Here is a 25,816-nt window from a genome sequence, read left to right as displayed (position 1 = left end):
GTGGTGCAGATATCTAGCACCAACAAGACAATGTCATCACATCATGACTTGTGAGTGGCATTAGTGCTTTCTGAAGGGCACGTCTCTGCTAAAGTCTTGACTGCTCATGTCTGTTTCTATTTTGATTAGTCAATAATGAAGCACATCTTGCCTCCCTTTCCGTAAATGACATGGACACAGCAAAGAGATGACTTTGGTATTTTGGCTGGCATTACTCCTTTCCCATAGATCCACAAAATGTTGGTACAAACAGAAAGATAATAATTAAACTGTCAGTCAATTCCCATACTGAAATTTTTGAAAGATAAAGATTTAGGCTGGAATGAACAGGAAAGAGCAGTGATTTTTATCTGCGTATTTGTTAACCTCAAAATTACAGCCCAGGAGAATCTGAAATTTTCACAAAAAGAAGTTGATAACTAACTCAAACTGTATTGAAACTAGTTGAGGGGAAGGATTCTACACTATTTGGCGTGGTGCTAGCAGACAGGACACTGACGCTGCATAAGTTTGAATTCTCCTGGTTGGCCTCTTAGACCTCTTAATGGCTGGACTAAATGCTGTTCTTTTGCCAGTGTAAATCCCAGGAGCCTACCCTTACTTGGATCTACTTTACTAGCCTTTGAAAACTCTTTCAAGAAGCACATGTAACTATAAGTGTGTGTCTCCATGCTCAAGCATGATGTGGTCTCCACTTAGTCCAAGGAAAGGCTGACACCAGAGCCTGAGATTGAACCAAGTACATTCTTTTCTTCAGTTTGAATTTAAATTTCATTTAAACACATGACATGTGATTGCATTTTGTAAAAATATACCAAAAAAGCTCAAACATGTTTTGACAGTCACTCAACCCAGAGCTTTCTTTTTTGTTGTTTTGTTTTTGTTTATTTGTTTTGTTGTGTTTTGTGGAAGACTTTCACTATGGAACCTTGGCTGCCCTAGTACTCATTATGTAAATCAGGCTGGTCTCAAATTTACAGGGATCTTCCTGCCTCTGCTTCCCAAATTCTGGGATTAAAGGTGTGTGCCACTGTGCCCACCTTAATCCAGCACCTTCTAAGAAGGCACTGCTGATATGCATCCAGTGGCCGTTGCTCTTACATAAAACACTGTGTGCCTGGGGAACCTGGGGGCTTTCAAGTTTTGTATATCTGTTGGGATCTATGGAATGTGCAGAGCTCAAACTAGATTTTTTTTTCACTTGAAGAAAAAAGTCAGGCTAGAGAGATGGCTCAACTGTTAAGAACACATACTACTCTTCCAGAGTGCCAGAGTTCAAATCCCAGCACCACATTAGGCAGCTAACAACTATCTGTAGCTCCAGCTCCCGGGACTGCAGGCATTCATACACACATACCTTACACACACATAATTAAAAATCTCTTTTAAAGTCTTTGTAGGGCCATATACAAGAGTCCATCCTCTTCTGTTTTGTGTACTTAGGAACACCAGTGTTTTGTTGGAGTTGCTATAGATCCTCAGCAGCACATAACAGCAGTTTCTACAGTTAAGAGAGACACGGACATAAACCTTGTGTAAGATGCTTCTTTTCCCCCTCCCCCTCTTCTGTCTCTTTATTCCTATTTATTGTTATTTTTAAGATTTATCAACTTTGCTATTTTATGTGTATGAGTGTTTCATTTGCATGTATGTATGTGCATCACATATGTGTCTGATGCCCTTGGAGGTCAAAAGATAGCACTGGATGCCCTTGAACTGGAATTACAGATAGTTGTGAGCCACCATGTGGGTTCTTGAAATCAAATCTTCTTGGTCTTCTGCAAGAGCAACATGTGCTCTTACCCACTGATATAACCCCATTTTCTGACACAGTCTCATAACTGCGCATCTCAGGTTGACTTCCAACATGATGAGTTTGAGAGGGACCTTCAGATCCTCCTGCCTCCACCTCCAAAGGGCTTGGATTGCAAGCATGTGCCACTGCACCCAGTTGATGAGGTGCTGGGAACTAGACCCAGGGTTTTGCACATGCTAAGCAAGTTTTCTACCAACTAACTGCAGCACCAGCCCACCTCTTGTCTATGTCTAACACACAGCAGTCAGTACGTGCAAGGAAGGATCCACTAATATAGACGTCAAGAATATACATTTTATGTCATGGTGCGTGAGAACAGTGGCCAAGGAGTACTCTGTAGCTCTGCATACACTCATCAATGAGGCTTGTTGTTCCATCAGTCAGTCTTCTGGACTTAGCCTTGCCTGTGAGGCATGAGCAAGGACATCTTGCCTCCTCTTGCTGCCTTCAAAAGGCTGGCCCTGTGTGTTTGGAATCCAGCCTAAGCCCCTAGGGAACAAGAGCCCCTGGGGCAGAGCACCAAGCCCACCAACACCGCTGCAAGCAAAAGAAAGCACCCTCTACAGCCTCAGCTGAGCTGGCCTGCACTGCCCAGCTCACTCATAAGGATGTAAGCAATGGGCATTTTTATGTTTTGTTCTGATTTGTAAATGGGTAAGTCTGGAAGTTGTCCATTACACACCAATGCCTAGCTGAAGTCCAGAGTCAAGCCAGATTCGCCCCATGGTATCACACCAACTGGCTGTGAGGGCATTGATATCCTTCACATCATGTCAGGGAGAAATCCGTAGGTGAGGCCCTTAAACGTTAAGGAAACAAATACAGCCAGACAGCAGACAGACACAAAGGGATTCTATCTGTTTTCTACATACTGTAGAACTATATTTGTCCCTAAGGACATCTTTTCTTCCCTACTCCAGCTACAAGCCAGTGGCTGACAAGTGGACTGGCCACAGCTACCCTGGGAGGATGACTTGACGTCAGCAATGGAGAATGACTTCTGATACCTCAGGTTAGTACCTGTAAAAGAATACAAGCTTCCACAGGAAACTTCTAACCACAGTCTGTCTCTTCATAGCAGACCTGGGATCTCAGACCAGAGCAGTCACTAGCAGGGACTTTGAGGCCTGTGCTAGTACATAGACTTGACAACCATATTTTACAGGTATCAAGGATTTCATGGGAAAAGAAGTTGAAAAAAAAATCACTAGACTTTCACTTTTTAATATAGTCCTAACTATCTTAAATATTAATTCAGTCAACTATTTTAAATATTTATAAAATATATTGCAAAGAGGAAGCTGTAGCATTCTCAGGAAGTCCACGGAGAGACAGAACAAGACAATGCCAAAAACATGCATAGAATCCATCTAGCACCTCAGAGGGGAAGATGGAAATGTAATTCAGACCTAAACTCAGAAGACAGAGAAATCCCCAGCACCCAGCAGCCAAGGAGAAATGGGAATCCAAAGAGGTTAGCAGGAAGGGGGGCTAGGTGGGCCTGTTCCACACGTCAGTGGGGAGAAAGATCCTGGAGAGGTTTCTTTTGTCTCAGTAAACAAGAAATGAAAAACATCCCTCCCCTTATTGAAAAATGGTGGCAACTGGAGGCCCTTGTGTTAAGTGAAAAGGGCCAGACTCTGAAAGTCAAATATTAGGCATGTTTTCTCATAAGCAGAATCTAGATTTAAATATCCTTAAGAAAACCACAACTGATCACAATGCAGAGGACACATAACTACCATGTGATGCCCTGATACATCTACAAGAGAACTGCTCCTAAGGCAGGAATCCATGCAGAAAAGGGGGCAGAAAGATTGTAAGAGCCAGAGAGACAGGAAGTTTGCTGTGAGAATATAAGCAAGTTGTGTGTGTGTGTGTGTGTGTGTGTGTGTGTGTGTGTGTGTGTGTATGAACATATCACAACGAATTCCATCATTCTGCATGCTACTAAAAATATTAATTTTAAAATAGTCTCTGAGGCTGGAGATGTAGTTCAGTTGGTAGAGATACCTAGCATGCACCAAGACCTGGGTTCATTCCCAGCACCACACAAATGGTAGCACACAGCTATAATTCCAGTACTTGTGCGGCCAAGACCAGAGAATCACAAATTCAAGTAATCACCCAATACATAGTAAGTTCAAAACCAGCTTGGAATACATGGCACCTGCCTCAAATAAAACCTAAATAAAAGAAATAAATGTTTTAAACTTGCTGCTTGTCTGGACAGAGAGCATTGATAATGGCTTATTTTTAATTAATTTTGTTCTTTGATAATTTCATACATGTGCATGACTTATTCTGATTACCCCCCCCCTCATCTCCTTCCCTCCCTATCAATTCCCCTCCTCATACCTTCTAGTCTGGTTCCCAGATTCGTGACTTTTGATTTTGTTTTGTGGCTCATTTAGTTCAACAAGAGCCATCTGTGTGACCAAAGGGAAGGCAGCGACTCCCCTTATCCTTGACTATCTCAGTAACAAATAGTTCAGGGTGTGAGACAGGGTCCCTCGAAGCCCTTCTCCACCCATGTTCTACTGCTGACAGGTCTATTTTTGTGCAGCCCCAGTAAGCATTCTTTCCATCTCTCCTTCTACCACATTCCCCGAGCCTGAGAGAGGATGACATAGATGTCTTGTTTAGGAATCAGCATTCATCCATCACTGGCCACTTAGTCTCAGCATCTTGGAGAGCCATGAGTCTCTGCATTGACTATCATTCTCAGGAAGGAGAGGCTTCTCTGGTTAAAATGGAGTATAGTATTTGTCTATAGGTATAAATGTAGATGTTTAGAAGACAGTTTAAGGCTGTCGATTTAGCTAAACATTATTCAGTTTCCACCCACTTAGGACCTATGACTGTGGATTTTGAGAGTGTTTATAGTACCAGGCATGTTTTTTTTTTTTTTTCCTATGGGTCAGGCCTCAAATCCAGTAAGAATTTGGTGTCTTGGTTACTTTTCTAATGCTGTGATAAAACACCATGACCAAGGCAACTTATAAACGAAAGTCATTAATTGGGCTTACAGTTCCCGGAGTTAGAATCCGTAACAACATAGAAAGGTATGCCAATAGAAACAGCTGAGAGCTCACATCACAAACTGCAAGCAGGGGGCAGAGAGAACCAGCTCAAAACAGAGTCTTTGGAGACCTCCAAGCCCACTCTCCCCCCATGGGCTGGAGATATGACTTAGGAGGTAAGCGCACTTGTTACCCTTACAGAGGACCTGGGTTTAATTCTGAGCACCTATGTGGTAGTTCACAGCCATACTTAACCCCAGTTCCAAGATATCTGATTCCCACTTCTGTCTTCCATGGGCTCCATGCACATGCTGCATACATGTAGACAAAACATACACACAAATAAATTATCAAATCCAATAAAAATGTTTTTTTTTAAATACCTGCCCCTGGATTTTCTCCCCCTTCCCTAGGCCCATGATATCCCAGCTAGTCCCCAGCCCTGCTGCTGGGCCCTGTCCCCAACCCCAAAGGACTTCTATCACTGATGCACAGACCACACCAGCCAGAAACAGTGAGTGACCTTCCTGTCTTGTGGCCTACTGCCTCCCATCTCAGCACCAGGACCACTGCTAGGCCCTGCCCCCCAACTCCAGAGGAATCCCACTGCTCTGGTACAACAAGCATGTGAGTGGCCTGCCTTCCAGTTGGACCGCCTCAAACCCCTGGATTCTGCTCCTCCAAGGCCTACACCACTGTCCAACCCCTCCCGCCTCATTATTGTTCCCAAGGCCGGTCCTTCCACACAATTCTGGCAGACTCCATAGGCCTAGGTACAGTCCACACCAGTTGAGAGAACAGCCCCAGCGGCTTTCCCAGAGACCAAGCTGATCCTAGGTACCCCCAGAAGAAGACTCAGGCTTTACTGGAGGCCAGGCTGTATCTAGAGACCCAAAAACTTCAGCTTTACTAGAGGCAAGACCCAGCCAAGGAACCCAAGGCCCCAAGCTCCAAGAGACACCCTACTGGACATGAAGACTTACCTGTCACCAGAATCCTTGGCCACAAAGGCAAGAAGATCAGAAAGGAAACCAAAATCATGGAACAAAACACCCATCCAACAAAGACAAATACAGGAATCAACACCTAGATCTAATCATCCCAAATCCAGATAGCTAAATGCCAGTGTAAGAACACAGTCAAGAACAGTAAGGGCAATACGTCAACACCAGAACTCAGCTATCTTATGATAGCAAGACCTGAACATTCCAACACAGCTGAAGCACAAGAAAATGACCTTAAAATAACTTTCTGAAGATGATAGAGGTCCCTAAAGAGGAAATGAAAACAAAAATCTCTTTAAAAATTTGAGGAAAAGGCAAACAAAAAAATTTGAGGAAGTCAATAAATCCCTTAAAGAATGCCAAGAAATTAATCAAAAGCGATTGGAAAGGACACTTCATATTCATCCACCAAGACATTGTCTCAATTCTGAACATCTATGCCCCAAATACAAGAAAGAAATTAAAGACTTCCTAGAACTCAAGGAAAATGAATGCACAACATACCAAATATACCATTATACCAGATATAATGAAAGCAGTGCTAAGAGGAAAATTCATAGCACTAAGTACCTGCATAAAGAATTTGGAAAAATTTCATACTATTGACTTAACAGCACACCTGAAAGCTCTAGAACAAAAAGAAGCAAACTCACCCAGGAACAGTAGATAGCAGGAAATAATCAAATGGAGGGCTGAAATCAATAAAATAGAAACAAAGAGAACAATACTATGAAACAAAGAATTGTTTCTTTGAGAAAAATCAACAAGACAGACGAATCCTATCCAAACTAATGAAAAGCCAGAGAGAGAATATCCAAATTAACAAAATCAGAAACAAAAAGGGGAATATAAAAACAGACACTGAGGAAATCTGGATAATCATTATGCCATACCTCAAACACCTGTACTCCACAAAATGGGAAAATCTAAAAGAAATGGACAAATCTCTTGATAGATACCACATACCAAAATTAAATCAAGATCAGATAAACAACGTAAATAGACCCATAACCCCTAAGGAAATAGAAGCAGTCATTAAAAGTCTCCCACCCCACCCCCCCAAAAAAGCCTAGGGATAGGTGGTTTTTGTACAGAATTCTACCAGACTTCCAAAGAAGAGCTAATACCAATAATCCTCATATTATTTCACAAAATAGAAACAGAAGGAACATTGCCAAGTTCTTTCTGTGAGGCCACAGTCACCCTGATACCCAAAACCACACATAGATACAACAAAGAAAGAGAATTACAGACCAATTTCCCTCATGAACATTGTTGCAAAAATACTAAATAAAATACTGACAAACAAAATCCAAGAACACTTTAAAAAGATCATCCTAGAGATTCAGGAATGGTTCAACATATGAAAATCTGTCATCATATAAATAAACTGAAAGGAAAAAAAAAACACAATCATCTCATTAGATGCTAAAAAAGCCTTTGACATAATCCAATACCCCTTCATGATAAAAGTCTTGGAGAGATCAGCAATACAAGGAACATACCTAAATATAATAAAAGCAATATCAAATTAAATGGAAAGAAACTCAAAGCAATTCCAATAAAACCAGAAATCAGACAAGGCTGTCCACTCTCTCCACATCTATTCAATATAGTACTGGAAGTTATAGCTAGAGCAATAAGACAACAAAAGGAGATTAAAGGGATACATATTAGAAAAGAGAGGTCAAAGTATTGCTATTTGCAGATGACATGATAGTATATATAAGCAACCCCAAAAATTCTACCAGGGAACTCTTACAGCAGTGAAGTGGCTGGATATAAGATTAACTAAAAATAATCAGTATCCCTCTTATATACAAATGATAAAAGGGCTGAGAAAATAATCAGGGAAACAATACCCTTCACAATAACCACAAATAATATAAAATATTTGGGGGTAACTCTAAAATACCTACATGATAAAAATTTCAATTCTTTGAAGAAAGAAATTGGAGAAGATATCAGAAAATGGGAAAATCTCCCATGCTCTTGGAGCGGTACAATTAACATAGCAAAAATGGTCATCTTACCAAAAGCAGTCTACAGATTCAATGCAATCCCCATCAAAATCCCAACACAATTCTTCACAAACCTCAAAAGAACAATACTCAACTTCATATGGAAAAACAAAAAACCCAAGACAGCTAAAATAATCTTGTACAATAAAAGAACTTCCAGAGGTGTAACCATCCCTGATCTCAAGCTCTACTACAGAGCTATAGTAATAAAAACAGCATGGTATTGACATTAAAAAGACAGGTAGATCAATGGGATTGAATCAAAGACCCAGACATAAATCCATACCCTATGGACAGCAGATTTTTTACAAAGAAGCCAAAACTATACAGTGAAAAAAAGAAAGCATCTTCAACAAATGGTGCTAGCATAACTGGATGCTGACATGTAGAAGAATGCAAATAGATCCATATTTATCATGCTACTCAAAACTCAAGTCCCAGTGGAGGGATGAAGGACATCACAAGAAAACCCACAGAAACAACTAACCTGAGTTCATAGGAACTCATAGTCTGAACCAACAACCAGGCATCCTGCATGGGACCGACCTAGGCCCTCTACATATATGTGACTGTTGTGTAGTTTGATCTACTTGTGTGACTCCTAACAATGGGAGCAGGGCTGTTACTAATGCTTTGTCTGACTCTTGTGAACCTATTCCTCATACTGGGTTGCCTTGCCCAGCCTCAATACAAGAGGAGGTGTTTAGTCTTACTGCAATTTGATATGCCATGTTTTGTTCATATCCCTGGGAGGACTTCCCCTTTCTGAACAGAAACAGAGGAAAAGTGGATTGGGGTTATGGGGAGAGAGGGAATGTGGGGGGAGGGAATGAGAGGAGAGGAGAGAGGGGAAACTGCAGTTGGGATGTAAAATAAATAAATAAATTTTAAAAAATACCTACCCCTAGTGACATACCTTTTCCAACCAAACAGGTCCACCAACTAAAGACCAAGTATTCAAACATACGAGCTTACGGGCGGGGGGGAGGGGGGGAATTGTCATACAAACCACCACAGTTGGGTAACCCCATAACCACTGTGTCACTATTGAACAAGTGGATGCATCTTTCCTGGCAGCTTGGTTTCATAGATCATGGGCTTCACAGCTGGGTAAGATCACTGATAACTTTTCTCCCCCAGCAAGTTATACAGTACCTTCCATTACTACAAGATCTAGCCAACAGGAAAGTTCATTTGTACTTTAATTTTTCCTCCATCATGCAGCCAAGGTGTGTAGTGTCTTCATAAATGTTGTTTTATCTAGTTCTGCAGGGAAATCAAGAGAAATGTCAAAATCCTGTGTTGTTTGGGGGGCCTCTGGAACCTCCCCAAGCAATAACTCATTGGGAGGAATCCTATCCCTGGCATTAAAGTCTTTGTATGGTAACTCACAATTTCTAGGGTCATTTTCCCCAACCCTACAAGGCATGTCCCTTCAAACTCTTTTAAAAATATGTAAAATTTTACTTTTTAAATTTGTGATCAAAATAATAAATTTCCAAATGTCTTTTTCATAACCCTTTCATTTTGGTTATCCTGTCTTCCCATCACTCTGTATCCTTTACCTTTCTCCCTTAAACCACTCCAGTCCCTTCATATTGCCTATATTCTACCAACATCCTCCCTAATGAACCCTGCCATGGCCTCTTTCTAGTTTCTTGACTTCCACAGGAATTGCAAGTTGAGCATGCAAAATTAGAGATTCAAAGTTAGGATACACATATAAGGTACAACGAGGTATTTGCTTTTGGGGGCTTGGGTTACTTCACTCAATATATTTTTTCCAGTTCCATCCATTTCATAACTTCATTCATTCTTTACTGCAGAATAAAATTCCACTGTGTATACATACCCTGTTTTCATTGTCCATTAATCAGATGATGGACACCTAGGCATAGTCCATTCCGTGGGTATTATGACAAGAGCAGCAAAGAACATGGATGACCTCGTAGGATACAGTCTTTTTGGTATATGCCCAAGGGTGGTATAGATGAAACATGTGCTAGTTCCATTTTAAACTTTTTGGGGACTTTCCAAAATGGTTTCCATAGTTACTACACCAACAATGAATAAGGATTTTCCCTTTCTCCATATCCTTACAACCATTTGATTTCTTGATGATCACCAGTCTGATTGGGGTGATCGTGATGGAATCTCAAAGCAGTTTTAACTTTCATTTCCCTCAGCTTTTATCTCCTTCTTTTATCTTGTTGCTCTAGGTAAGATTTCTAACACTGTACTGAATAAGAGTGGAAAGAATGGACAGTCTGTCTAGTTCCTGATTTAATAGGATTGCATCAAGTTTCCCTGCATTAGGATGCTGGGTTTGTCATATATCATATATAACCTTTATTACATTGAACTATGTCCCTTCTAACCCAATTCTCCCTAGAATTTTTGTCGCAAAAGAATGTTGGATTTCTACATCTGTTGAAAATCATCAAGTGATTGTTGTCATTTAGTCCAATAATGGCCTATTTCTTAAATGTGTGTCACATGTAGATTTAGACTCAATTTATGTCGTAAACCTGTTATCAGAAATCATGAAGCCTTCCCGTCACTTTTTTCCCTAGGCAAGGACTCCATATCTACTTAACCTACCATTTATAAGTGAGAGCTTAAAGAAGACATTTTCTAGCTAAATTATGTATCTTGGGAAGAAAGGAGCCAAACCCAGAAGAAGAAGTGAGATATAAAGAACAAATTTAAGGAAAGACATTGACAGGCATATAGTTAAATTTGAGCAAATGTTGATCATAAAAAGCATCACGATGACAATGACCAAATCGGAAAACAACAGTAGAAAATGAAAAGGGAGCAGTGTCTATGCCGTTAGCTTGGTGAATTACAGAGACATAAGAGAAAGTGATAACCGGTCAAATTAAACACACGTGCTAACATGAATTCCATATGAGAATAAAATATGCAGCTCAGGTCTAGGAATAAAGACTAAAAAAAATAATAATCAATGTAATAAAAATAGGAAAAGATGAGCAAATAATCCAAAAATAAAAAGGTTGTCAAAGAAAATGCAGGGAACGCATAAGAAATATGGGAAAACTGGGAAGCAGGTTGTGGTATACAAGCCTTTTGTCCCAGCACTCCAGGAGGCAGAGGCAGGAGCATAAAGAATTCATGGCTAGCCTGGGCTATATGAGATCCTGTCTCAGAAAAGCAAAAAGTTCTTTAAACATAAATAAGCTTCCTATTTTATGTGTAAACAAACCATAAAAGCACTTCATAGATTATAAAGGGCATATTTATTCACATTTGAACACCTCTAAAGTCAAAATACTTGTCTAGCTTGCACAATGCACTGGGCTTCATCCTTAGCACCTTATAAACCAAGCATGGTGGGCAAGCCTATAATTCCAGCACTCTCAAGGGAGATCTCGCGGGAAGATCAAGAGTTTAAGATTATCCTCAGTTACGTTATCAATTTTGAGGTCAGCCTGGGCTACAGCAGACTTTGCCCCCCACAAAAAAAGGAAAAAGAGTGGAAGTGGAGGGAGGGAGGAAAGGAAGGCAGGAGGGACAGAGGGAGGGAGGGATGGAGGGAGGAAAGGAAGGAGGGAGAATTGGCAGCTTGCAATGGTGAGCTTGGATTTTAGAACCATCAGAAACTGTTGGGACAGTCTCCTAGGCACTGAAGAGGCTTTAGGAAAGTCATTCTTTCTCTAGATATCTACTTTAGGGATACTCCTGAAGCTCGCTCGGGATGGTGGTCTATCCACAGATGCCCTGCAGCCCTGGCTGCCCTGGGTGGGTGAAGAAACACTCCATCTTCTCCTCAGTTGCAGAGCCGATGATAAAGGGTGGAATACCATGACAGTTTAAACATTTAACCACATTAATATTGAGTTTATAAAGTTGCCTATAAAATGATAGGTAATAGGTATGAAATCCCTTGTAAATATTTCAAAATCTGTTCAAACAACATCACTGAGAGCAGACAGTGTAGCTCAGTGATAGAGCACTTGCCTAGCCCAGCATGCCTGAGGCTCTGGGATCCATTCTCAACTCCACAAAGGAACCTAGAGAGGCTGGAGACATGGCCCAACAGTTACAAGAGCTTGCTGCCTTTTCAGAAGATTCAATAAGTCCCCAGCACCCAGGACAAGTGACTCACAACAGCTTTTAACTCCAGCTCCAGGAGATGCAATGCCCTCTTTTGGCCTCTGTGAGCACTTGCACATATGTGGACACACACACACACACACACACACACACACACACACACACGATTTTTTAACATCATTTTAAAAAGGCATACAAGAATAGAGTTTAAGTACACATAAATATACAAAATTACCCAAAGGTCCAATTCATAGAGTATTTGAGATAGAATGCATGTCTGGAGATGGGTGATGGTGGTGGTGGACAGGATTGCAGGATATTGGCTATACTTGTAAAGTTTTATGTAAAGGAAGATAAATACCAAAAAAACTATGTCAAAATATTTATACCTTAAACATGGCTTGTATAATTTGTTATAATTTCTTTATGTTTGAGATTTTTCAGTTGTTCTGTTTTGCATCCTATGTATATGTGTGTGTTTGCAGGGGCACTTATGCAAACACACATGCAGTGAGCATGCATGTGACTAGAGATCAGCCTTAGGTATAATTCCTCCTTAGATGCCATTCACCTTGTATTTTTTGAGACTGTGTCAGAGTAGGGTGAGGACAAGCAGGGCCTTATAAACCCCAGGTTGTAAAACAAGATATGAGACATCTGGTAGACTTTTTGTCAAAATTAAAAGCTTTTTTTTTAACCAATGAAGCTAATATTAGAAAATGTGGCTTTTATCTGCGGCTTGTGCAGCCCCTCATTCCGACTGCAGAACTGAGCAGGCCTATTCTCAGCCACTGGCAGTGCTGTGTCTGGTTCTGAGAAAACAGAACTCCCAGAAGAAGAGCAGAGTGGGCCAATGCACTACCAACGGCTCCTCCCTAAACCACAGCCTTCCCAGCCTACCGTACCAGCAGAGCTGGAAGCTGCCAGGAGCTCATGCCAGTGGAGATGTTTCTTCCAGAAGATGGGTGGAGACACTCCAAAATTATGTGCCCTGTGCTAAACCAAAACCCTCAGCAGTGGCTTGTGGTGAGAGATCGGCATTTGTGGGGATTCCTCCAAATAAAACAGCTATGCCATGCCTGTGGATAGCTGTTTTCTGAGACCCGCGTGAGAAAGCGTAAAGTCAGTCTTTCTGACCTAAGAAGCAGATCAGACGCTACAGAAGCCATCCAGGCTGATGTGTTCAAAAGTCTGTGGCATCAGAATTGCTCCACCTAGTCTTCAGAGGTTCATTTCCTAATCTGAATTTAAACTTTGTTGCTTTGTGTGTCTATGTGTTGTTTGGCCTTCAGGGTTTCCTTTAAAAAAAAAAATGGAGTCACGCTGCAGGCAAGCATTATATCTAAAGCCACCTTCCTCCAGTGTGGGTGTCATCCTTCATATGGGGTCACATGACTGAATGTCAGAGTTGCCAAAATTTGGCAACCTTCTAAGGTTTCTGATTACATAACCATAACCCAACACATAATGAATCTGAACTGTTTCAGCAGCACTGGCCTATGACACCTCTACATGAGGGGACTGCAGCCTTGGTTGTAAATACACAGCCTTCATGCTTTACACTGCACGAGCCATCACACCACACAGTATCAACCAACGCCATCTGAAACAATGTTGCTAGATGTGAGGCTACTGTACAAAAGGCATCTGAAACAATGTTGCTAGATTGAAGCTATTTTCATCTATGACTGCAGGGTGTTTACTGTGTATACAAAGTTTTTTGCTCTTATAGAAACAGTGGTTTAATCAAGGAAAACAGAGACATCTAACATTTATCTACAGCAATAACATTTATTCCTCAGCACATAAGTATCGAACCAATCAAAATACCTTTGAGTGTATGGTGTTACACAAACAAGCAGATCCATCTCATTAGCACACATATTTTATTCCAAGTTTAATAAAAGAAAAGGTGTGTGTGTGTGTGTGTGTGTGTGTGTGTGTGTGTGTGTGTGTGTGTGTGTGTTAGCTACTCATATGTCAACTCACAAGCCGGATGCAGAGAGCACAATAGGAATAGCTTGGGCTTTTGAAACCTCAAAGCCTGCCTCTATTGACATACCTCCACCGACAAGGCCACACCTCCATATCCTTCCCAAACAGTTCTGCCAATTAGGGACCAAGAGCTCAAACATATGAACCTATGGGGGACATTCTCATTCAAACCACCACAACATTTATAGCAAAACAAAACTGTAACATACATTTCTTCATGATCTGTTACCACTGTTTTCTGTGTGTATTGGCTTTATATAGCTCTATACTTTTGTATACACCCTTGAATGAATGAAAATCTCTCCAGCAAAAGGAGTTTACATGTGAAGAAAGTTTTAGGTCTCAGCTAATGAGTGTTGGTAGACTGTTTCATTTGTAAACCTTGACTTTTGTACTTTTGTGTGTTTGTGTGTGCAGGATATGGAGGTCAGGGGATAGCCTTGGGTTTTGTTCCTCAGATGTTGCCTCCCTTTTTTTTTTGAAACAGGGTCTCTTGCTAGCCTGGAGCTTATCACGTAGATAAGACTGTGCAGGAAAGCCCAGGGCTCTTCCTGTCTTGCTTCCCTACCACTAAGATTACAGCTGTGTACCACCATGCCTGACTTTTTAAATGTGGTTCTGGGAGTTGAACTCGGGCTCTCATGCTTGGAAAGCAAGCACTTTAGCAAGTGTGCCATCTCCCCCAACCCTGGTTTCCATACTAATGTGCATATGTTCTGTGAGGCTTGGATTGTATACATATATGTCAAGCTGGAGGTGGGTTAGAGATGACTATAAATCTGCCATACAATGTCAGCTGCCAACCCAACATGAACTTCACATTCCTTCTTTCTTATGTACTTTATCTCTATTCCAGTGTTCACCTTTCTCTGCCTTCTCTATGATTGCCAAGGCAATCACAAGAAGAATTAATTACCACTTCATGGATAGGATAACCTGCTGTCTTTAAGACAACTGTGATAATCCCATTTGTGCTGGCAAATTCTCTGTCAACTTGGCACAGGCTAGAGTCATCTGAGAGGAGTGAACCCCAACTGAGAATTGTAGGCAATCTTGTAGGGCATGATTAGTGATTGATGTGGGAGGGCACAGGCCATTGAGGGTGACGCTACCCCTAGGATGGTGATCCTGGGTTCTGAGCAAGCCATGAGAAACAAGCCTGTAAGCAGCACCCTCTATGGCCTCTGTATCAACGGCTGCCTCTGGGATTTGTCCTGTTTGAATTGCTGCCCTAACTGCTTTCAGTGATGAACATAGGGAAGTGTGAGTGAAATAAGCCCTGTGCTCTGGGTTGGTTTTGGTCATGGTGCTTTATCACAGCAATAATAATCCTGAGACATCCTTCTGCTTACCTGCGTTTGGGTTCAAAATGCAGATTTGGGGTAATTTAAGCAGCAAAGCCTGCTAGGAGACTTCTAGGAAGATGCTTAGGGATGCTGCAGCTTCCTTATAACCCCGACGGTCGTCCCTATAGACACCTTGGAGAGGGCCCTGGCAAAGAAATATGAAGAAACTTAGTCCTTGATGATAGTTTGGAAACTCTTGATCCACCAACCCGGGAGTCGGCCCTATTTCTGTACTTCTTGTTGCACAAGGCAGTAATTTACATCTTCGGGAGCCAGTGTGAGCTGGGATAATACCCGGGACTAGCTCTGAAATGATGTTTAAAAAAAAAAAAAACTAGGGTTGAATCCAGAGCCTGGTATCAAAAAGGCATGCCATAAGTGGAGGTTCATGTTACTCTCTTCCAGCCCAGCCCAACAATCTCCTCTCATACTGTCCTTCAGTATGTTAACGATCAAACATGGACCACAGTATCTTCCTTTCTTATTCTGGTCACTCTTCTTCTTACGCAAAGTGTCTATTCCCTACAGGAACTATTAGCAGAGAGCTCAGACTTAGCAAGACACTCTGAGTACAGGTTTCAGTGCTCATGTGGGAATTCAGGAACAAGGCTCACACTCATCATTCTGCTACTATGAATTACATGTTAGAATCCACTCTATTTAATTATTCCTACATTTTTCTTCTAATCAAAAAACTCTGGATGTATAATTTCAGTAGATTACCTTCCCACAGAAGCTTTGGTGTCTTGTTACTGCAAGGTATCAAACCCTAACAGAATCCTAATAGAAATGAATAGTTTCAGATTTTTACAGATAAGATATAAAGGGAGTCTTTCTGTTCTGTGAATTTTAAAACTGAAGGACAAAGGCTGTGAGCATGCCTCAAGTGGTTGGGAGCACTGACTGCTCTTCCAGAGGACCCAGGTTCAATTCCTAGCACTCACATAACAGCTAACAATTGGCTGTGACTCTAAGATCTGACATCCTCACACAGACATACATATAAGCAAGGTGCCAATGTGAACGAAATAAAAATAAAGAAAAAAGTTTAAAAAAAAATGAAGAACAAAACCCAAAAAGATCAGAGTGGAGACTGTGTCACACAGTAAGTATAAGAAGTACATTTTAGTGGGAGTGTGCACCGTGTGTGTGTATGTATGTAGAGGCCACAGATCAGCTTTAGGTGTCACTCACCAGGTGCCATCCACCTTGCATTTTGAGACAGGGTCCCTCATGGACCAGGAGCTCACCAATTCCGCTAGGCTGGCTGGCCAGTGAGGCCCAGGGATCCGTATACCTCCACCTTCCGAGCTCTGGAATTACAAGTGTGAACCACCATGCCAAAATGTGTGTGTGTGTGTGTGTGTGTGTGTGTGTGTGTGTGTGTGTGTGTGTGTGTGTGTGTGATGGATAGAATTCAGTCTATAAAGATCCTCACTTTATAGACTGAGTTATCTCCCCAGCCATAGAAAAGCTATACTTTCTGACAAGAGCCTAGAGATCACAAGGATTCCACTGGGAAACAGAATGACTAATAATCAACAAGGTGACCCAAAAAAGGTGACACTTTGAATTCTTTCTTCCGATCCCTCAAAACAACACATCCCCCTAAAACCCACATTTCTGAGACAAGTCTTCTCATGGGAGGCAGCTGCTCACTGCGGCCCTAAAATGGGGGTGGAAACAAATGTGTGAGTGTGAAAATCCCCCTTGGTTTTGGTCAGCTCACCTTGTAGGAAAGGGAAATCTGGAGGAAAAGTGCACCATAGCAAGCCCTCAAGCACATTCTCTGAAGAGACAAGACTTGGTAGCAAGTACTCTCCCAAACCAGGAGGACAGAAGGAAGATGGCCCCTGAGTGCAGAATGCAGGCACTGTGCCATAAACCTTTTCCTGAAAACAGAGAGTGATGCTAAAATAAGAATACAGTGGGGCTGGAGAGATGGTTTGCTTGGTAGAGGGCTCTCCACATACTCATGAGGACGTGATTTTGATATCCAGCACCCACAGAAACATCCAGGAGTAGGTGGCACACGCCTAACAGATATGCATGGGTCCCTGGAGTTCACTGGCCAAATAGCCTGACCTAATCAGTGAGCCATAAGTCCCAGTGAGGAACCCCCATCTCATGAACCAAGGTGAAGGGCTCCTGAGGAACAACATCTAAGATTGATCTCTGGCTCCCACATGCTCGAGAGCGTGCTCCGGCATGCATACACATGCATGTGCGCGACACACACACACACACACACACACACACACACACACACACACACTAAGGGGGTGGGGATAAAGAGAATAAAATATATTGAAAAGATAGAGACTGCCGGGCGGTGGTGGCGCACACCTTTAATCCCAGCACTCAGGAGGCAGAGGCAGGTGGTGGATCTCTGTGAGTTCAAGGCCAGCCTGGTCTCCAAAGCAAGTTCCAGGAAAGGCACAAGCTACACAGAGAAACCTTGTCTCGGTGAAAAAAAAGACAAAGTGTCAGAGGACAGATTAGGAATAAGTGAACCCCAGTCCTTTTGTGGGGCATAGTCCTGTAGAAATCTGTTTGCTTGAGGGGCACAAACTGCAGGGGTTGGATGTAGCCACAGCCTGAAATATCCGCATGGTGTCTTGGTTCTGCACACTGCAGGAGATTAGAAGCTATTTATTCCTCAGCCCATGAGTTTCTGGAAAACACACGGGTGAGAGATAACCTTTCATCTCTGGCAGTGCCTCCCCCCTGCATGCTTCCTGGCTGAGGGATGAGCTAGTCCTCACATCACTATCCTACGGGGGAATAGGTAGTGTGGGGGAGCACAACCCATCACTGTGCTCACCCTGGTCCCTCTGCTCCACAGGCCTCCTTGTACCTGGTCCAGCTTCACCACCCCATACACCTTCATATTTCTAAATCAGGGATATCTTCTTACACAAACACATCATGCTCATGAGATAAACAACCAGAGCCTTATTAATAGAGAGCACCTGCACATGGTTACAGGGAGGGGGGGAGAAAAAGGATCTCAGCCTGGCTGATAATAACACACTGGGGGCATAAAAACCTTCAAAGACTTCTGGGCTATAAGACATCTGGCCCTGGACAGAAAAGTAAGACCCAAAAAGGGGCTGGCCTCTGCCAATGGCTGCAGCATGCCTTGGCTCTGAGCAGACACCATGGTTACTACTTAGAGCCAACCCACCACCCTTCTTCCAGTTAAGAAAGTCATGTTATCCAAATGATGCCCCCATGGCCAGGCCAGAGCTCACTGATGCAGCCTGCCATCCCATTCTGGCCCATTAGAAGTGGTATGAAGTCATTTGACACTTAAAAAGAGGCCAAGGAACAACATGGGCCTCTCCCTGCCTCTGGACATGGACACGCGATAAGATGAGCCTTGACCTTCAGCCACAGTGGAACCATTAGAACAAATCAAACCCACGGAGGCAGACAGGGAAATTATGGGGAGAATGGGGTCTCCATAACTCAGGACAGCAGAATTAACAGCTCTGCAGCCATCACCCAGTCAGGATGGAGTGCTCTAGGGCCTTTAGCCTTGTTACAGATGCCGAACAGTCACCAGAGGAGCTCAGTCAAGGACATCAACTCAGCCAGGTGCAAACACACATGCTTCTGTCCAGGGAAATCCATTGCTATCATATGAGTGCCCTAGATAAAAGCCAGTTTATCTTCAGCTGCTCCCCCACACACCTGGGCCTCTTCTCCCTCAATGCCTGAGCAGCACCCAGGCCTGATTGGACCCTGTTTCAGCCTCTAGGAACATTGACTTGTTTCCTGATATCTTTCCTATGAATGACTATCTAACAGCCGTGTGTCTGTGGCTATCCCATATAAAAGAAAACATCACAGCCACTGGACACTTAGCACCAGCCTGATATCCAGTTGGTGTGGTGGTTTTAAAATACGGCTTCCACTTCCACCCAGCCTAGCATGGAGGCACAGGCCTGACATATTAGCATTCAGGAGACTGAGGCAGAAGGATCATGTGTTTGAAGTCAGCATATACCACAGAGTGAGACCCTGTTTCAAAAATTATAACAAACAAACAATAAATAAATCTAGCCTCCTCCCCATGTTTGGGCAATGTCTTCAACCTGTGGGTACATTCACAGCCCTGCCTTTGAATCTAAGCAGGCTCAGATGGCTTCAGTTAACAAATGCTAAGTTGTTAAAAAAAAAAAAAAAAGTGTTGCCAGGGTTAGGGCAATAAGTTAGCCAGAAATGGCTTGCCGTACAAACACCTGAGTTCAATCTACAGCACTCACTTAAAATAAAATGGGCATGGTGACATATAGTTGTGACCCTCAGTGCTGGGAAAATGTAGACAGGAGGATCCCTGGGGCTCACTGGTCAGCCTAAATAGGATCCCCAAGTCTCAGTGAGGGAACTTATTTCAAAAAGCAAGGTGGGTCACTTGAAGAATGACATTCAAAGTTGTCCTCTGTTCTGCACACACATACCTGCACACACATGCACTCACAGACACACAAACATGCACATATATACACAAAAGTTCTATAAACCAATTAATCCAGCGCCCCTCCCAATTTTGAACTTTCCTTTCAACTTTGAGAGATAGCCATCTGCCTGCCTTGGAGTCTGAGCAGGCTCAAAGGACTTCAACCAACATAGCATAATTCATAAAAAGAATCCTGCCGTTTTCACCTGCCCAAATGTCCCACCATGCAAGGGGTCAAGCCCCAACTCCTGAAGCTACCGCATTGCGACACACAGTGGCAGCTTAGTTGCTCAGCATCAAGTCTTGCGATGATTCCATCCTCAAGTCAAGTGATCTCAATGGCAGGAAAGGTGCCAAGTCATTCTGCCTAAGCCCTGACCCTCAAAACATGAACAAATAAATGTCTTGTTAAGTTTTACGGTATTTGGAGTCATTGTTATATGCCCATGGTGAACAAAATGGTTTGGACTAAATATTGAATTTTTGGGTGAAACGTATAAGAGACCCTTCTACCACTGAAAATCGGGAAGGTCAAGATAACTTCATCTAGTGGTCATTCTGGGATCACAGGATACATTTCCTACCTTTCTGTATATTAAGACTAAATTATTAGGTGGATATGGTAGGGTCCACTGCCATCCAGATGCTGTGGAATATGAAGCAGGAGGGTCACCAGTCTGAAGCAATCCTGACATACAGGGTCAGAGATGCTCTTAAAAAAAAAAAAAAAAAAAGACTAAGACTAACTGGGATGCCACTCTCTTTAGCAATGAATAACAGACCTCATGGGGTACTCACAGGCCACAAGGAAAGCTTACAACAGTCACTCCACATGCCCATATGAATGAGGAAGGGAATACTCAGACAGTGTGGGGTGAAATGCCCCCCAAAGTCTTGAGTATTTGAACATACGGTCCCCAGTTGGTGGCGCTGTTTAGGGAGGCTTTGGGGGTGTGGCCCTACTGGAGGAAGTGCGTCACTGAGGGTAGTTTAGTGTTTCCTGCTTGTGGCTTATCAGCTTCTTCTCATCAGTAGCTGCCATGTCTGATGGTTACAGCCGTACTTTCCTGCTACGATGGACTCCTCTCCCTCTGGAACCATAAGGCAAATAAACCCTTGCTTCTGTCCTTAGCTGTGGTGTCTTATCACAGCAATAGAAAAATAACTCATGCAAATGGTTATTGCCACATGTCCAGGCAGGTAGCATGGACTCCTCTGGGATTGCCTGGTCCATTCACTGTCTTCTCTACATCACACATAGCCTTCTTCAGTCTCTTTTCCTTAGCTTGTAACTAGTGTAATAGTTTTGTGTCAACATGCAATATCAGGGGATGACCTAATGTCATGGGCAGTAGATGGTCAGCCTAGGGGAGAAAAGAAGATGGCTGTTCCATTAATGATACTTGATGCTGAGAGTTTTAAGGTCAGTTCAGTTTTTTTTTGTTGTTGTTGTTGTTTTTTTTTTTTGGTTTTTCGAGACAGGGTTTCTCTGCGTAGCTTTGCGCCTTTCCTGGAGCTCACTTGGTAGCCCAGGCTGGCCTCGAACTCACAGCGATCCGCCTGGCTCTGCCTCCCGAGTCCTGGGATTAAAGGCGTGCGCCACCACCGCCCGGCAGGTCAGTTCAGTTTTAAGGCCTCCCTCATCCTCCTTTCCTAGCCCTTGTTTTTTGGCAAAAACCACAGGTGCTCTATCAGAAGGACACTCTGGGGCAGTGGGTTTGGGCAGTCCAATCAAAGGGAAAGACATAAACCAGTCCGGAGAGCAGCCACAATACCTGAATAATCTCTGATCACACATGAAGGGGAAGATAGCTAAGCCATAATCTGCCCTTTGGCAATTTCTTTTTCTCAATGAGAAAATAAAAACATACAAAATAACACATATTAGATGTTAGTACAAGGTAATTTTTCCGTGTGTGTGTGTGTGTGTGTGTGTGTGTGTGTGTGTGTGTGTGTGTATGTAGTTGTTTTTTTATTCTGGAGGCCAGCCACCCAGCTCCCAAATAAATACATGGAGACTTATTCTTACTTATGAATGCCCAGCCTTAGCTTGGCTTGTTTCTAGCCAGCTTTTCTAACTTAACTCATTTTTTTCTATGTTTTACCTCTGGACTTTTTATCTTTTTTTTTATTCTATGTGTCTTTTTCCCTCCTTACTCCTACTCTGTGGCAGTTTGTGTGGCTCAGTGGCTGGCCCCTGGCATCTTCCTCTCCTCCTTTCCTTGATCCTAGCTTTTCTCTCTCCCTTCTCTTGAGCCTAGATTTCTCCTTCTCTTAATTCTTTCTGCATGCCTGCCCTGCCCATCCCTCTCCTGCTTTGTTATTGGCCATTCAGCTCTTTATTAAACCAATCAGGTGTTTTAGACAGGCAAAGTAACACAGCTTTACAAAGTTAAACAAATGCAACATAAAAGAATGCAACACATCTTTGCATCATTAAACAAATATTCCACAGCATAAACCATTGCACACATGGTCGAAGGCCAGAGGTTGATGGCAGGATGCCTTTTTCTTTTCCTTTTGATGAGCTAGGGTCTTTTCACTGAACCAGAACTCAGTATTTTGGCTAGACTGGCTGGCCAATGAGCCCCTAAGATCTACTTGTCTCTGTTTCTAATCACTGGGGTTAGAGGCCTGTGGCAATAACCTGCATAAGGTAACTTTTCCAAGTATAAAATTTAGATTATTTTTTTTTCAACTTTCAAAATGTGTTGTTTGAGAACTTCATATATGAATCTGGTGTGTTTTGCTCAAATCTGCTTCCCATCCTCTCCCCTCTACTTTGTCTGAATCCTCCACCCATCACCACATACTCTTTTTGAAACTTAGTGCTGTCAGTACACGCATGGCTGGAGGGCCATCCACAGGAACACGGGCAGCAGCCTGTCAGGGGTCACATTCCTAAAGAAATCTGACTCTCTCCCTTCCCTAGGAGTTAGCTCATAGCTCCTCAGCTATAGGTAAGATTTCATCCCCACCTCTCACGTGTGGTGGGATTTTGGCTGGCTTACTCTTGTGCAAGTCTTGTGTACACAGTCACTATGAATTCATGTGTGCAGCATGCCTGCCGTAACCAGAAAACACTGTTTCACGGCTGTTCTTGGCTGACTCTTGTGATCTCTCTGCCCACTCTTCTGGGATATTCCCTGAGCCTTGGACAGACCAGGTATTAAATGCATGTTCTATCTAGAGATGAATACTTCACAGTGTCTTATTCCCCGCATCGTGAGGTGCCACTGTTGGCAGTAGATGGCAGTTAATACAGAGTCCGCAACTTACCAATCATCTATTTTAAGTAAACCTCAAAAATAGAAGCATGTTGGTATCAAAGTTTTCTTCAACTTTTCATTTTGTTTTTTCAAGACAGGGTTTCTCTGTGTAACACTGGCTATTCTGAAACTCCCTCTGTAGACCAGGATGGCCTTGAACTCAGATATCCTCCTACTTCTGCCTCCTGCATACTGGGATTAAAGGTGTGTGCCACCAGCACCCAGCAACTTATGCCATTATTAATTCACAACCCTGAGGAAAATATGCTGGAACTGAGCGGTGAAAATGCTTAAAAGTTCATTTCTTGGTGTATTGGAGGAGAGACAGAGAGTGAATATACATGCTTGTGTGTGTGTGTGTGTGTGTGTGTGTGTGTGTGTGTGTGTGTGTGTGTGTGTGTCTGTCGTCTGTCTGTCTGTCTGTCTGTCTGCATGTACATGCTCCCATGCATGCATACATGTGTGGAGGTCAATATTATCCCCTCAATGTGTCTCCATCCTTACATTTTGAGAGAGCATCTCCCACTGCACCTGGAGTTCATCGGCTTAGCTGGGTCGGTTGGCCAATGAGCTTCAGGGATCCACCCATCTCTGCTCTCGGCTGCTTCTGCCTAGCTTTTTTCCGGGTGGCTTGGGGATACGTCCTCAGCTTCTTGTGTTTGTACAGGAGACACTTTACCAACTGAGCCATCTTCCCATCCTCCTAAACTCCTGTTTCATACGGTAAACTCATAGCTTATGCTATTAGCTTTTCCCTTCCCCTCTGCTGTCACCAGATCCCAGCATCGCTTCAGCCCTCCCTTGCAGCTAAGGCTGGCACTGGCACACTCAGAGCAGGGCACTCTAAGAGGAAGCTGTTCTGCTTTCAGAGCACACGTTTCCTTCTAAGGAGGTGGGGGCTCCGAGTGCAAGCACTTGCTACACCTCCTGCTCTGGCTGCTATCATTGGAAGTTTGTCAAGAAGCTCCATGGGAAGTCAACAAGCCGGAAAGCAGGCCTGACATCTATGAATGACTTAAGGAACCAATACTGAGAGTCTTCCTTCTGGGTGGACTGAACTCTGAACTGTCTCTCTTGGCCAAGCCAGTGTTTCTTAGGTCTTTATGGCATTTCAAATCTCCCAAACTAATGCATGATGAATCTCTCCTAAGATGCATCTGACCAATCTAATATGAGTGACAAAAAAATCATTTATTGTCTCTTAAGACACATCGTAGAGCGATTATACGGTTACTCAGTGATGGTGTCATCTCCATTTCTAAAATGGCAGGTACATGTAAAGTGAGCACCAAATCGGGAGCTCTGTATGTGCCACCCAGAAACTGACACCCTCTTCACATGGACTTTGTCACACCAGACACAGTGAAAGTCCTTTCTCTGACAGGACTTTCTCTAGAGGGGAAGAAGCCTTAATAGAGCTTATGAAAACAGAAGAATTAAAATATATATATACTGTTCCACTTCCTGTTGCAGGAACACGCCTCTGAGATCAATCAGTTTAAAACGAGGAGACATTTACTTTGATTTAAGAGTCAGAGATTCTAGTCGTCCCCCCCCCCCCATAACTGCTTGGTCCTACATGGCAAGGTTGCACAGGACAGCATGGAGTATGTGCTGGAACAGAGTGCCTCACAGTGGTACAGAAGAAGAGAGAAGATACCGGGGACTCAAGATCCCCCTCCAAGGCCACAACCCCAATGACCTAACTTCCTTTTATCAGGTAGGTCCAGTCTCCTAAAGCTTCCACTGCATGTCAGTAACATCATGGTAGTGTGCAAACCTTTAATGTGCAGGTGTCTGGGCACACTGGAGACCAAACAACAGCCCCCCTGTCCATTTAACCATAGATTGATGTAAGGCCAGTTCGTCCTAGTTTTTCTTCTGTTTATGGAGAACTGAAGAACAGTGTCCTTGGAAACACAGAATTTAAACATGTCAAGATTCATGACTATTCATATCCTCTAGCAATATAATGCTTGATCACTTTTCTGAAGGAAAACAAGCTCTTGAAAGAAACAATTGGTGTTAGGTACAACCTGAGAAATTTCATTAGCTATAAAATAATTCTCCATATACTTTTTGGAACATATCGTTTTATTGGTATATTTTAGGCTCTCTCTTATGTCAAGATTTGCTTGTCTTTTGTTTTATTTTTTATTTTTAAGATGGGGACACTTGTAGCCAAGCCTGGCCTCCAATCTGTTACATAGTTAAGAATGACTTTGAATTTCTGATTCTCTGTCGCCTCCTCCCCCATGCTAAGATTACCGGCACGAGCATGTCTAGTATTGTGCACTGGTGGGTATAGATCACGTGTGTGCTGAGCAAATTATATGCATCCAGTCCCGTTTTTACAGCATTAGGGATTGAACCCAGCATGTTGAGATGTTAGGTGGGTGCTCATATCATTTCCCCAGAAAGGCTTAGATATCAGTAGGACACTACCGGGAGTCTACAGAGTGTTCCATATTCTCCAAGCCTTTCTTCCCCAGATGTAGATGTGTACCTTTTAACTTGGCTATCATTGGCATATAGAATGTGCCCCAAATGGGCATCCTTAAACATTTTCAGGCCAATGTGGACATGTGGTTAAAGGGAATTGTTAAGGGCTCCTTTGTAGCTAGAGTTTTCCTGCCTGGCCCACAGTCAGGACAAATCTCTCTCACCCGCCAGTCCCACGGCCGCTCAGATCCAACCAAACAGAGACTTATATTGCTTACAAACTGTATGGCCGTACCAGGCTTCTTGCTAACTGTTCTTATATCTTAAATTAATCCATTTCTATAAATCTATACCTTGC

The sequence above is a fragment of the Peromyscus maniculatus genome, chromosome 5 (assembly GCF_049852395.1).
Source record: "Peromyscus maniculatus bairdii isolate BWxNUB_F1_BW_parent chromosome 5, HU_Pman_BW_mat_3.1, whole genome shotgun sequence".
NCBI classification, from domain to species: domain Eukaryota; kingdom Metazoa; phylum Chordata; class Mammalia; order Rodentia; family Cricetidae; genus Peromyscus; species Peromyscus maniculatus.
This window is presented reverse-complemented; position numbering follows the sequence as displayed.